Raw genomic sequence first — 12164 nt, forward strand, 5'->3', positions numbered from 1 at the left:
TCCTTTCCCACAGCAGTGTCTCTTTCTCTGGCAGCTCTGACTAGCTGCTAGGTGCCCTGGGGAATGTCAAGGCAGAATTTGTTAATCATGACCAGCCATGGAGGTGTTTTTCAGATTTGGATTTGGCCAGCTGATTGCACAGGATCTTCCTGCGAGTCAGGCTGTTGAAGACACAAATGTGATGCTCGCTCTGGATTGCTTTCAAAGTCACTTTGGGAAGCTGCAGGGGTGTGCAGGATCCATCCAGGGTGAGGAGTTCTAGCAGGAGAATGTGGAGGGGAACTGCTCACTCGCTTTGGCAGGACACCATGCTAGGGGAACTTTAAAGCACCACTCAGCATGTCCTGTCCTTCCCCCAGCCCACAAAGTTGTGAATCTCTCAGCATTCCCGTGGAAGCCTTGCAGGCATTCATTCTAAATGTGTCCCTTGGAGCAGGAGGAGCTGTGATGGCACCTGGCACTTGCCAAACTGGAAGTCACCCCTCAGCCTGCCCACGAGTGATGGCAGTGCCGGCCAACTGCACAGGTTGTGCTGAAACTGCACTGTTTGGTTTACAAATAGCTCTCAGTTCTTCCAGAGCTTCTTGCCTCCCTTTGTAGAGCTTGGTTGAGCATGTGCTGTTCTTCCTGGTCAGTGATTTCCTCCTGGCATTGAGGAAAGGTCAAGTGTCCACGCCAATTCCTTTGGATCTGTCAGCAGCCCTCAGAGCCTCTGGTGATGAAGGGCTCACGGTTTGCAGAGTCTGGCAAGGATGGGCAGTATCTCCCTGCAGGAGCATTCCTCCCTTCCAAAAGACACTCCACAGTGGAACTTGGAGTATTGAAGCATTTCCCTCAAGGACTCTTCCAGGGGGTAATTCCATGCTCAATTGTACTGTTGCTGTCACAGGGATGGGGCTCCAGTACTACAGATGTGCTGGTGACAAGGGGTAAGGTCAACTTTCAAGTAAATTATCCACAGTTTTCAAAATTGATCATCCTCAAACCTGCTTTCCTGCCTTTGACTTGCTCCGCTGTTGCCTAACACAGAGACAAATTGAGGTACTTTGCTCCTTCCCCACCCCAGAGATGAGGCCACACACACAGAAGCGTCAGCTGGGATGGGATGGAGACATTTGTGGGGCGGGGATGTGGAAACGTCGGCTTTTAATGGAAGTCTCAGACTCCAGCAGTGCTCACTATTAGCCAAGAGCTGTAATCCATAGTGACAGGCCAGCTGGAGCACGAGGACACTTCCAGGCACATCCGCATTCAGAGGTGCACTCCTGGCAGCTGCGTGCGGGATTCAGATTTCCAGCCGTGGAGCCTGTTGCACCAGGCATGTCCCATTTGGAGGAAAAGCACACAGGAAAGGCCCTCTGCCACTGGAAATAAATCTCCAAAAGCTGGGGATGCTTCTTTTTATTCCCACTGCACAAACACAGCTCTCTCTGAGAGAGGTGGTGAGGACTGATCCTTCCTTAGGAAGGAGCAGCCCACGGTGTGTACTGGGAATTCCTTTAACCCTGATGAAAGGGAGGAGAGGAAGGAGAATGGTTCTGCACGGTCGTGCTCTGCTCTCTTTCCACCACCATCATCCTCAGGGGACTTTCTGCCTCTCTCCACATTTAAAATGGGCTCTGTGTGCTCCAACCACCCTGCACTGCCTCCATCTCTGATCGAACCTGTGGCTGCATAGGGCTCCTCGGGGACATTTTCTTGCCTGAGATGAGGAATTGATGGGTTTGCCTCATTGCGGGCTCAGCTCCGTGCTGCACTTCCTTCCCTCCCTTTTGCATCTTGCTTTGCCCCTCTTTTCAACCCACTTTTCCCACCACCTACCCAGACATGTTGGCAGAATTCACAGGGAGCAATTCCCCTCTGCTACATGCAGGGGAGCAGAAATATAGTTTCAGACAAGTGAAAAAAAAATCAGGTAGACTTCTGAGAAGGAGGTGGAATATATCTTTTAAAAGTACGTAAGTGGTTTGGAAGACAGAGGTCCCAGGAGGTCAATGGTATTCAGATTTTAAAATCCCTGATGCTCATGAAAACATTGCATACAAATTCCACTCTGGGAAAATCTGCATTTGCTTCTTCTTCTTCTCCTTTTTTTTTTTTTTTTTTTTTCTTTAAGAAGCAGAGGAGTTGATTTTCTGGTGTGCAGAGGGGAGAGGAGCTGTACTTTGCTGTCATTGAACTGCTTGGAAAAGGGGCAATTTCCTTGGGAAATTCCCGCCTTTTGATATGTGGTTGGTTTTTCTTAAACTTCAATGTGAAGGACAACCATGATCCCACAAGGCTCTTATGACCTAAAAATTTAAAAGCAATCATAATTTGAGATCATTGGTATCTTCTGTTCCTGTGGTGCTGAAGCACTAAGATGCTATGGGAAATGTTTAGCATCGTATGATAATACATAAAATAAACAGCATCAAATATTTGATGCAATAGATAATGGATTCTGAACATATATCAATACAATACACAATATGTAAAAATGTCAAAACAAATTAATTGAAATAACACAAAAGTAATGTGTTAATTTCCTCAAAATTAAACATGAAGAAATGAAAATGAAAATGAAATGAAGAGATAAAATCCAAATGATTTGTTTTGACACTTTAAACATGAAAAAAGTTTGTCAAAATTGACATGTTCCCATGCAACATTTTGATTTGAAGGAAACTGCATTTTCCTGCAAAAAAACTGTTCTGTCAAAATTTTTTGACCAGCTCTACGTACAGCCTTTCTAAACAGACAAGCATCACAGCCAAGACTCTCAAACGCTCCAGGTGGTCAGGAGATGGAATAAGCACAGAGCAGAACAGTCTCAGAGAAGGAAATAAATAAAGCTCACAGCTAGAGGTAGCCTCAAATGTGGGCAACAAAGGGCTGCAATGTTTGAGGTGCTCAGACTTGAGTGGTGTTGAACTTTAATCCCAGACAGGACTGAATGCCTTCAGTTGGTAAGTTTTTTTAGCATATCCGTGTTGCTGAACTGGTGCACTGATGGGCGAGGGTGTTTATGATGCCAGTGCAGATCCTCAATATCCGCTGGGATTTTCTAGTTCTTGGCTTTGGTTGGAGTCTAGCTGATACCAGCCTTCTGTGCTTGACAGATTAATACTGGTGAGGATGAGATGGCTTTATTTTCCACACATCCTTCTGTCCCAGTGGAAGTCCCAGGTTTAGGCCTCGGGGAATAGGTGGAAACGCAGTGCTGCAGGTAGATTGGCTCTGGGATTCAGGGCTTCTGAGAGCAGCTTGGGTAGGAGTTCTCCCACCTTCATGATACACAGATTTTAAATCTTCTCATTATATAAATGCAGTTCCAGGTTAATGTGAGTTTCTAATTTAATACTCTGTTCCAAATTAAGAGTTAATATGGTATTTGATTATCTTTTTGCAACGAGATCCAACCCAAGGCTCATTGACTTCAATAGACTTTCTGGGAAAACCTGCAATGGCAGAGCCTGCACTCCAGATTTCTGACTTCTGCTGCAGAAGCAGCCCATGAAATGCTGTTAGTTGGGACTAATACTCATTCTTGCTCACATTTCTAGCCTGAGTTGATGTGCACTGCATCTAACTTCTCCTCTGTGGGATGTTAGGGCTGCAGAAGGAGCTGGTGGTGTCAGCCTCAGGTGCCAGCCCTGAATACCTAAAGCAGTCATTTGTGCTGCTCACCTCTAAGTCATTTCCCTGGGAGCTGCAGGGGTATGGAGCCCACATCTGGGACCAGCTGTGCTCAGCCTGGCCCTGCCTGCAGCTCTGTTTCCCCACAGAAGCCTGAGTCATGCCATCCTGCTTCCAGAGTGCCCTGGCAGGGCTCTGAGACAGTGCCCGCAGGAGCCAGGGGGACTAAATGCACAGAGACTTTTATGGCCACTTCAAATTCCTGATCCACTCAGTGGGATAAGGAAGATGGAGCTGCCCAAGGCTGGAATTTGCACCTGACAACTCAGAGTCACTTTTCTCTCCCCTCTTCAGCTGTCCCTGCTGCTCTTGGCTCCATGCAGCTGAATGGTGGTGAAATAATGGTGCCCAGGGGAAGCTCCAGTGGTGCTTTTCATCCTGGCAGGCTGTCATTATCCAAGCAGCAGGAGCTGTACCAGGAGAAGGGATGGCCTGTGGATTTTAACCCCTTGTGCTCCTCCAGTAAGAGTGGAGGAGCACAATAACTTGGTCAAAGGGTGAGCTCCATTTAGAGAGACAAGATAAATAGGAAGATAAACCATTTGCAAGGATTAAGTAACCTCAGTTTCCTTTACTGAAATTAGCAGTGGTAGTTTGCATTTCCTAAGCCCTGTGGAGTGGGGTCACTCCATGTGGGGCTTAGGTGACAAAGTCTCTTCCCAGGAATGAACTTCAGAACAGAAATTCTGCGCAGACTATCAGGTGTGGGATATGAATTGGCTTTCTTGGATTGAATATTACATTATTGCTCTCCAGAGGAGTTTTTGGCATCACATTTTTTTCCTCAGCTTCTCAGCTTGCAGGTTCCAGTTGTTGTAATGGAATATGTTAGAAAGGCAAGACTGGCACCAGGATGGAGAAGTTGTGAAAGCAAAAACCAGGATCTCTGGACTCTACCACAGGTCTCATTAAACTGAGCATTCAGATTACTTTTTCCTAAATTTCCAGTAAAAATTGCAGGGAATAGAATGATTTTTGTTCAGTTTGTAGTGTCTGGTTTGCAGGTGTTCCTTTTTCCAAACTGTAAGAAAAGTATTAAATGATTTGGATATTTCCTCTTCTGCATAAATTACAAAATCTATTTCAGCTCAGTCAAAACACACAGCTTAAGAAAACACTTGATTTTGATTTTGAATATATGTTACTCAACATGTAATGAAAAACAAAACACAATCTTGAACTGATCCCTTCCAAACAGAACACTCCACACATTCTGTTCCAAAGAAAAGCTGACTTTATCAAAATGCCTTTCCCCCCCCACCCCCCTTAAATCAACAAATTTCTACAAAGTGTTTTGTCTCTGATGAATTGGCATTTTCCTGACATGAAATGAGCAATCCAAAATAATTCTAAGCAGCTTTCTGGCAAGCCCCAGCTAATTCTGGAACAGTAGCATGAAGGTGCGTGGGAAGGGTACTGCAAGGAGACATAGCACTGAGCTGAGACGTCAGAGATTTGGGTTGAATTCCTCAAGCAGTTCTCAAATGATCTGGGACAAGCCATTAATCTACCCAGTGTCTCAATTCCCATCCTGGTGAATGGAAAAAAGCAGCGTTTCCCCATCTCCTAAAGCTACTGCAAGGGTAAAAATCTATTAACATCTGTAGAATTACTGGACTTTGATATGAGGTGCATAAATACACAAGGAGACAGAAAGAGCTGCATTTTTCTGTAACTTACAAAGAAATTATGGGGAAGTGCACTAGCTAGGACAACACTTCAATAATAGTACGGATAATTTCAAGTTCAGGGCTGTGCTTAATAGAAATCACTGCTCAGCATCTGCCATATATATTTTTTTAAATAAGCAGCTCAGAAAAGTGCAATTTATCATTATTATTATTATCATCTATATTCATTCTATCTCTGCCACTTCCCAAATGAGAGGAGTTCCTCACAAACATCGACAAAAGTGAGCTCATTATTCAGTCTCCCTATTTTTAACTCCCATTGGTGACAATAGCTATCAAACTCCTGCCAACAGTCGGGCTGCTGCTGGGCGGGATTAGCTCACTGCTCCCTCGCCTTCCCCCATCTGTCCCCAGCCACCTGCTGGCCTCGCTCTCCGAATAGACTGGGAGCTTTTTGGGGCATAGCCCTGCTGGTTACTGGCTGTGCAGCACCCACTGTTCCAGTCTGTGTTTATCAGGGTTAGTGCAGAGTCGCTGAGTTATGGAATGTGTTGAGTGGGGAGGAGAGGAGAGAGGAGCAGAGTCAGCTCCTGCCCAGAGCCCCACCAATCCCGCCCTGGGCATCCCTGGCAGCGCTGGCCAAAGGCTCCTGGAGCTCTGGCAGCCTCGGGGCCGTGCCCATTCCCTGGGGAGCCTGGGCAGTGCCAGCACCCTCTGGGGGAAGAACCTTTCCCTGCTCTGCAGCCTGAGCCTGGCCCAGCTCCAGCCCTTCCCTCCCATCCCATCACTGGTCACAGAGAGGAGAGATCCCTCCCCTTCCACATCTCCCCCTGGGGAACCTGAATAACACAACGTCTCCTGAGCCCCCTCTTCTCCAGTCTGGACAAACCTCAGCAGCCTCTCCTATGGCTTCTCCTCTAGACCTTCACCATCTTCACCTTCACCCTGTCACACTCCATCACAAACCTGTGCACGTGTGTGTGTGCACGAGCAGAAGTTCCTTTTGATTATTTTCCCAGCCTATGGAGTGCTGTGAGAAGGATCTGCTTTCCACACAGAGCCCTGCCCCGAGTGCCTGTGGATCCTGGAATTCAGAGCAGTGACTGGCGCCTTAGCCAGCAGATTTATCATCGGGGTTTTGGGGGTTTGACTCCCTCTGTCCAGCACCATCTGATTCTGTGACTTGATGGAGTCACCTGCTACTCTTGCTTCATTTGAGGCCGCCTCTCATCTTCCTCATCATCACACCAGAGTTTATAATTAGCTAAAGTGTAGGGACAAACAGAGCAGGTACAGAGCTGTTACCATTGCCATTCTCACCTCCTTACAGGCAGGGAGTAATATGAGTTTCTGTACAAAACCTGCTCCCTTTAGGCTGGTGATTGAACTGCATTAATAAAAGAGGGTTTGTGGGGTGGTTTTGGTTCACTGAATATTCTGATAAGTTGTAAGCAAAGTGCTGATAAACTGAAAAGAAGAAAGAAATCTTTTCTCCTATAAGTCATTTGGGGTCAAAAATGATATTTTTATCACTGCTGCATCTTAAGGGGGTGGAAATACAAATCAGAAGGAGAAAAAGCTCCAGTAGTTTCAAATAGAGATTTGGAAACCTTTCCCCTTGGAGCTCTCACAACCCAAACACTGACATCTCCCAATCATTATTTTTTTCAGCATGAGCAATTTAGCAAAAGTGAATTTGTGGACTCTGTTGGTATTTTTGGAGAAGTATTTCTTATCTTCTCTCCTTGCCTTTCCTCACCCAGAAAATATTTCAGCTGATGAATATCCCGCAGGTCTAACCACTCATGCATATTTAAAAACTGGAGTGGTTAAAGAATAATGCAAATTTAGACACTGATCAGAGCAGAATTACTGAGATTTGGGGAGGGATTAGCCAATCACTGCCTGAAATAGTGAAATCCCACTTCCCTAAAGAAATAGCTTTACAACCATTTGGGATTTTACGACGTTGTATGCCACAGACACCCAGAGAGTCCGAGCCACTGCTGAGTTGCAGCTGCAGCCCTGACTCAGTCAGATATCAGTGTCTGCAGTCTGAGCTATAAAGACATCTAGGTCAGAAGTGCCCAAATTCTGTTTTCCCAGAACTCAGGTTTATCCACAGCAGTTCATATGACATAAACTCTGACAGATTGGCTTCGCTCTCCATCACATTGCCTGCATTCCTGTGGCCCTGACAGAGGAAAGATGTCCCCAGCTTGGTGGGGTTGCTGGGCAGGGTTTCCAAAGGACAAGCAGGGCTGCTCCTGGGTGTTGTCTTTCCAGTATTTTCATAGACCATCTCTCAGTTAGGGGCAGGTCAGAAATGTTACTGCTCCACAAGTTAAATCCTAAAGGTGTGGGGCAGCAATTAGCTGTCCCGGAATCTGAGGGCACAAACTCGAAGCAGGCAGAGCTGAATAAAATCTAGAGTAGCACATCCTGTACTTAAAATTAAGGGTACATTTAATCTGTTCGCTGAAATGAGGTCAGACATTCATCACTTTCCAGGGTTGAGCTCTAAACTAACATAAGCTGTTTCATCCCTCCCCTGACACTTCAGTCTCTTACTAATTTATCAGCATCCTAAAGCCATGTGTGAAGTTGCTGAAGAGCACAAGTGTTTCAGATACAAATAGCAATTGTTAGCCTCTTCCCTCTGGTAAATGGCAGCAGGCAGAAACCTCTCTCAACCTGCCAAGAGCCAAATGTGGGACACGAGGAAGAATTATTGGTGCATGAAGCTTAAAGAGATAGGGGACTTATTCCTGTGCTGCAAATAATGTGTTCAGTAATTTCTCTTCCCTGAGTCTGCATTTCTGATGGAAATAGTTCACAACAACGAGCACGGGAGAACAGAAGAGATGTGTGTGAGGTCAATTTGGATCTAATAGAAGGGATAAATGAAAGGTACAGGGGTTAGGGGAAAGGTAGAAAATCCCAGGAGGCAGAGGAGTGTTCACAGCAAGTGATGGAGAGGCAGAGCACCTGTGTCCTGTCTGCCTGCTTATAGCAGGGATCTGGGGCTGCACAGCCTCCCTTGGATGAAACAGACCTTGAAAAATAATTTTGTGCAAAATGTATCACTCTGAGCTCTCCCACTGTATAAAAATTACCTTTTAAGTGGCGAAGTAGACATCCAGCTCTATTCTTTATTTTTTTTCCTATTTCAAGAAACAATGGGAGTAACAGCACTTGCCTGCCTTACTAGAGTGCTGAGAGCTTTAATTAATGTCTCTAATTCAATTTGAACTCCTTGGATAAAAGGCACTGCCTTGTGACAGCAAAAGTATTGCCGAAAATAGAATATAATTAACACACAGATATCAATCACAAAGAAATTAAGTGTACATTCAAATACAACTTGCACTTTACAGAAAATACTTGCCTATTTTTCCTCTAAGAATCCTGAATACTCATAAGATAAGGAATATTTAATGTTCCAGGCTGAGTTGGTATTAGAAAAAGCCACCCAGCAAACTCCAAGGGGCTTTAAGAGGGATCTCCATGTGCTCTGGGGGATGTGCCTCCATGCTGGATGGTGCTGGAAAATGACTGTACTGTGACTCAGAGTCAGCACATCCAACATTTTCTTCTCCCACTGCTTGTTTGCTGTGCACTGCAGCCATGTCCTGGCTCACCCACGGACCATGTTTATTAACAGATGTGATGAGTGCATGATGGTGTTTGTTGACACAAGCCAGAAGGACCCAGCTCACTCACTGCTCTGCTTCTCAATGGCATTTAGGCTGGATTTTGTTAACTGCTGCATTGCAAAGCTTGCTGAAATGGGTGTCACTCACTGTAGGACAGAAACACCTTGGGAGTCAGGTGGGCAGCACGTTTGTGTTTTGGAAGGTGCTACAGCCCAATTCTGGCCTCTCCATAAGTTCATGGTCTGAATAATCCCACAAATACCATTGTGACTCTACATTGATAATTGGAAGGTTGAAACCAAGACCCGACATGTAAGGGCACTGCTCAAGGTCATAGGGGGATTTGGGGGGAGAGTTGAGTAAAACACTGGATTCTTGGGTCAAAACTCAGTGTCTGGCTCCCCCAAGCCTACCCTGGAGTCCACAAACTGCTTCTGTGCCAGATTCAGCTGTTAGTTGGCCTTGGGTCACCCACCCAAGGGCTCTAGACTTGGAGGCATTCCTTCCCTGCTTCTTCCCTGGTTCCTTTTGCTAAATTCACACAACATATTTCACAGCAGTGGAGCCCCATAAAGACACCTGAAAAATTAACTTCAGATTCAGGCTTGTTAGGAGGTAGATTGAATGCACCTCACACTATTGCCTTAGACACAAGATAATCCCACTTTACTAAGCTTTATAGGTTCCACGGGGACCAGCCCTGTGGAGTGGATTAATCTTTAATGTGAAACAACATCTCTATGGCAGCTACAGGGGGGAAAAAGATACTAATAAAAAATTAAAGTTGATGTTGTGATAGTAGTCTGGACCCAGTTGTGCTCCACCATCCTCCATTGCCTCAGGCACCATTCCCTGCTCTCAGAACTGAGCCAGGCAGCTTCCAGGATGGAGATATGATCATTTCTTCAGTGGTCTCAAGGCATGTTCTCCCCATTTCTCACATTCTGAATAAGACCCATCACAGCCCCAATCATCCTGACTCCAACTGTGTCCCAAAGGAAAGGAAGAGGGGATGAACAGTTGTGTGAGAGAAATTAGGGGCCATCTCCCCTCTTTCACAAGCTATTATTTTCCCAGTGTATGGTATTCATATGTAGGAGGACACACTGGGATTTCTCTGAGGCCCGTTTTGTTTGGCTTTTCTCATATTTCAGTTCTCACTTGCTCTCTGCTGGAAACTGGAGGGGGGCTGTCCCCCACTTGGGTACATAAGAGCTCCCTTCCTCTCTCTGCAATATAAATCCAATAGACAGTGAAATATTTAAGGGAAAAATGATCCAGGCTGGCAGATGAGGGGAATAGCTCTGGGTGACTTCAATGAACAGACAACCAAGGGAGCTGGAACAACTCGTACAGAGCAGCTGATTGTTATCTGCACACCCAGCCCATGGCAAATACGCGGAGTTTGCAGTTGCTCACCCTGATGAGACAAGAGCAACCAGGCAGGGAAGGAGCCTGGGTGGAGAAGCAGTAGAAATACACTTCTGGACTGCAGTTTGGAGATCCTGAGGGTGGGATGTAGCTGGGAGCATTCTCCTGTAATCACCTTGGGCTCATGAGTGAGTGGAAGCAGGGATGTTCTGTGGAACACTTGGAATGTGTTCTGCTGCCCTCAGAGCGAGGCTAGAAACTCCCGTTTTGTAAGGAAAAGTAGAACCAGTCTCTGTGTGATGTGAGGGACTAAGCACTGAGAACTGCCCTGGTTAGGGGTGAAATGGGAGTCAGTGGAGAAGGCTGATCTTAAAAACATGTCTCCAGAAAAGGAACAACCTTCTCAGCCAGGAGCTGCAGGTACCAGCAGGCTTAATAACAGTAATATTCCATCTGCAATTAGAAAGAAGTTTACATGGGGCCAACGGAAAAATCAAACATTGGCTGACTTCCCCATACTCGATTTTTTTTACTTGATTTTTTCCCCCATTTCTTCCTGTAATGCAACAGCTGAGTGCCATCTTTAACCAGACTTACACAACTCAGTTCTGAGTGCTGCTGAGCTCGCTGCAGCTCCTGGAGCACATGCTGTGCGCACGTGCAGGCTCCCACACAGTCTGGCACACAGACAGGGATCCTGAGCTCCAGCCCACCTGCACAGCAGCCTCACACACCCATTGCCATGGGGTGCAGCCCTGCCATGCTCCAAGGAATGCTCCTGGAGCAGAGGAGATGGCTGTGCTGGTCTGTGCTCTGCTGCCCACCCCAGCCAAGGCTCACACACAGTGCTGTGGCACTCACACACTGCTCCAGCACACCTCTCCTACACTCTTAGCAAAGGCTTCTCTTCCTGGGAATTACAAACTTTTGGAGTGCTTATAGAGGACTCAGGCTCCATATCAGAAGGTTTTCTGGAGATGTACAAAGAAGCCTGCCATGAAACCTCACTGTGGCAAAGCTCTGAGTAGCCTCATTTCTCCTGCTTTAAGAAGTATCTGCAGTCTCTCTGCACCGTGTTTTACAGACACAGGTGGGTCTCACCTCTCCTGAGGACAGCTTGTGTTCCCAGGGCCGAGCAGCCTGAAATGCCACAATGTTGGCATTCCCCCCAAAAGTCCAGGAGGCAGGAGGAGGAACCAGTTGTGAGTGTGGACAGGATTTTTTCCAAGCAGCTCCCAGGGGCGAGGAGCACAACCCAAGAGGCTGAGCTGCTGCAGCAGCCACCTTGTGCTGTGGAAGCAGGAGGGGACCATCCTGTGTGCAGGGTGACAGCCCAGCAGGGCCTCACCTGCCACCTGGGGCACGGTGCCAGCAGCCTCCCTGTGGGGGAGGATGAGCTAAGGGCTGAGAATGGGAGTCAGGAGAGCAGGGCTCTCTTCCAGCTGTATCCATGGCTTGCTGTGTAACCTTTGGCAAGGCACCTTACCCCTCTGATTGCCTTCCCACTCATCATATGTCTTGTCACATGCCTGGGAGAGGAGCTGGCTCAGCACAGGGCTGTCCTCAGCCTTGCTTTGCTGCTCTCCCACTGTGGCAGGAAGAGTGTGACCTGCTCCAGGTGCTGGGAAGGATCTTCCTTGTTGAATATGCACCTTCAGTGTGTCACCCTGCAGAGCCTTGACCTTGGGAAGAGCCTCGAGGTGCCACCATAATTGAAACAGCAGCAGCCCCCATCCCCTGCACCACACACACCTCCCCAGCAGGAAGGCAGGGGGAGGGCATTTTTCTGTGTCAGAGTTTGGCAGGATCTCAGCCTGTGTCTGTGTGT

General features: G+C 46.9%; 1 protein-coding gene across 1 annotated transcript in view; it reads left to right on the top strand.

The window, feature by feature from the left end:
• Positions 1-12164, top strand: part of BRINP1 (BMP/retinoic acid inducible neural specific 1) — a 90257-nt gene that overhangs the window by 15764 nt on the left and 62329 nt on the right. The gene's annotated exons all lie outside the window — the stretch shown is intronic.

The sequence above is a fragment of the Sylvia atricapilla genome, chromosome 19 (genome assembly GCF_009819655.1).
Source record: "Sylvia atricapilla isolate bSylAtr1 chromosome 19, bSylAtr1.pri, whole genome shotgun sequence".
Classification (NCBI taxonomy): domain Eukaryota; kingdom Metazoa; phylum Chordata; class Aves; order Passeriformes; family Sylviidae; genus Sylvia; species Sylvia atricapilla.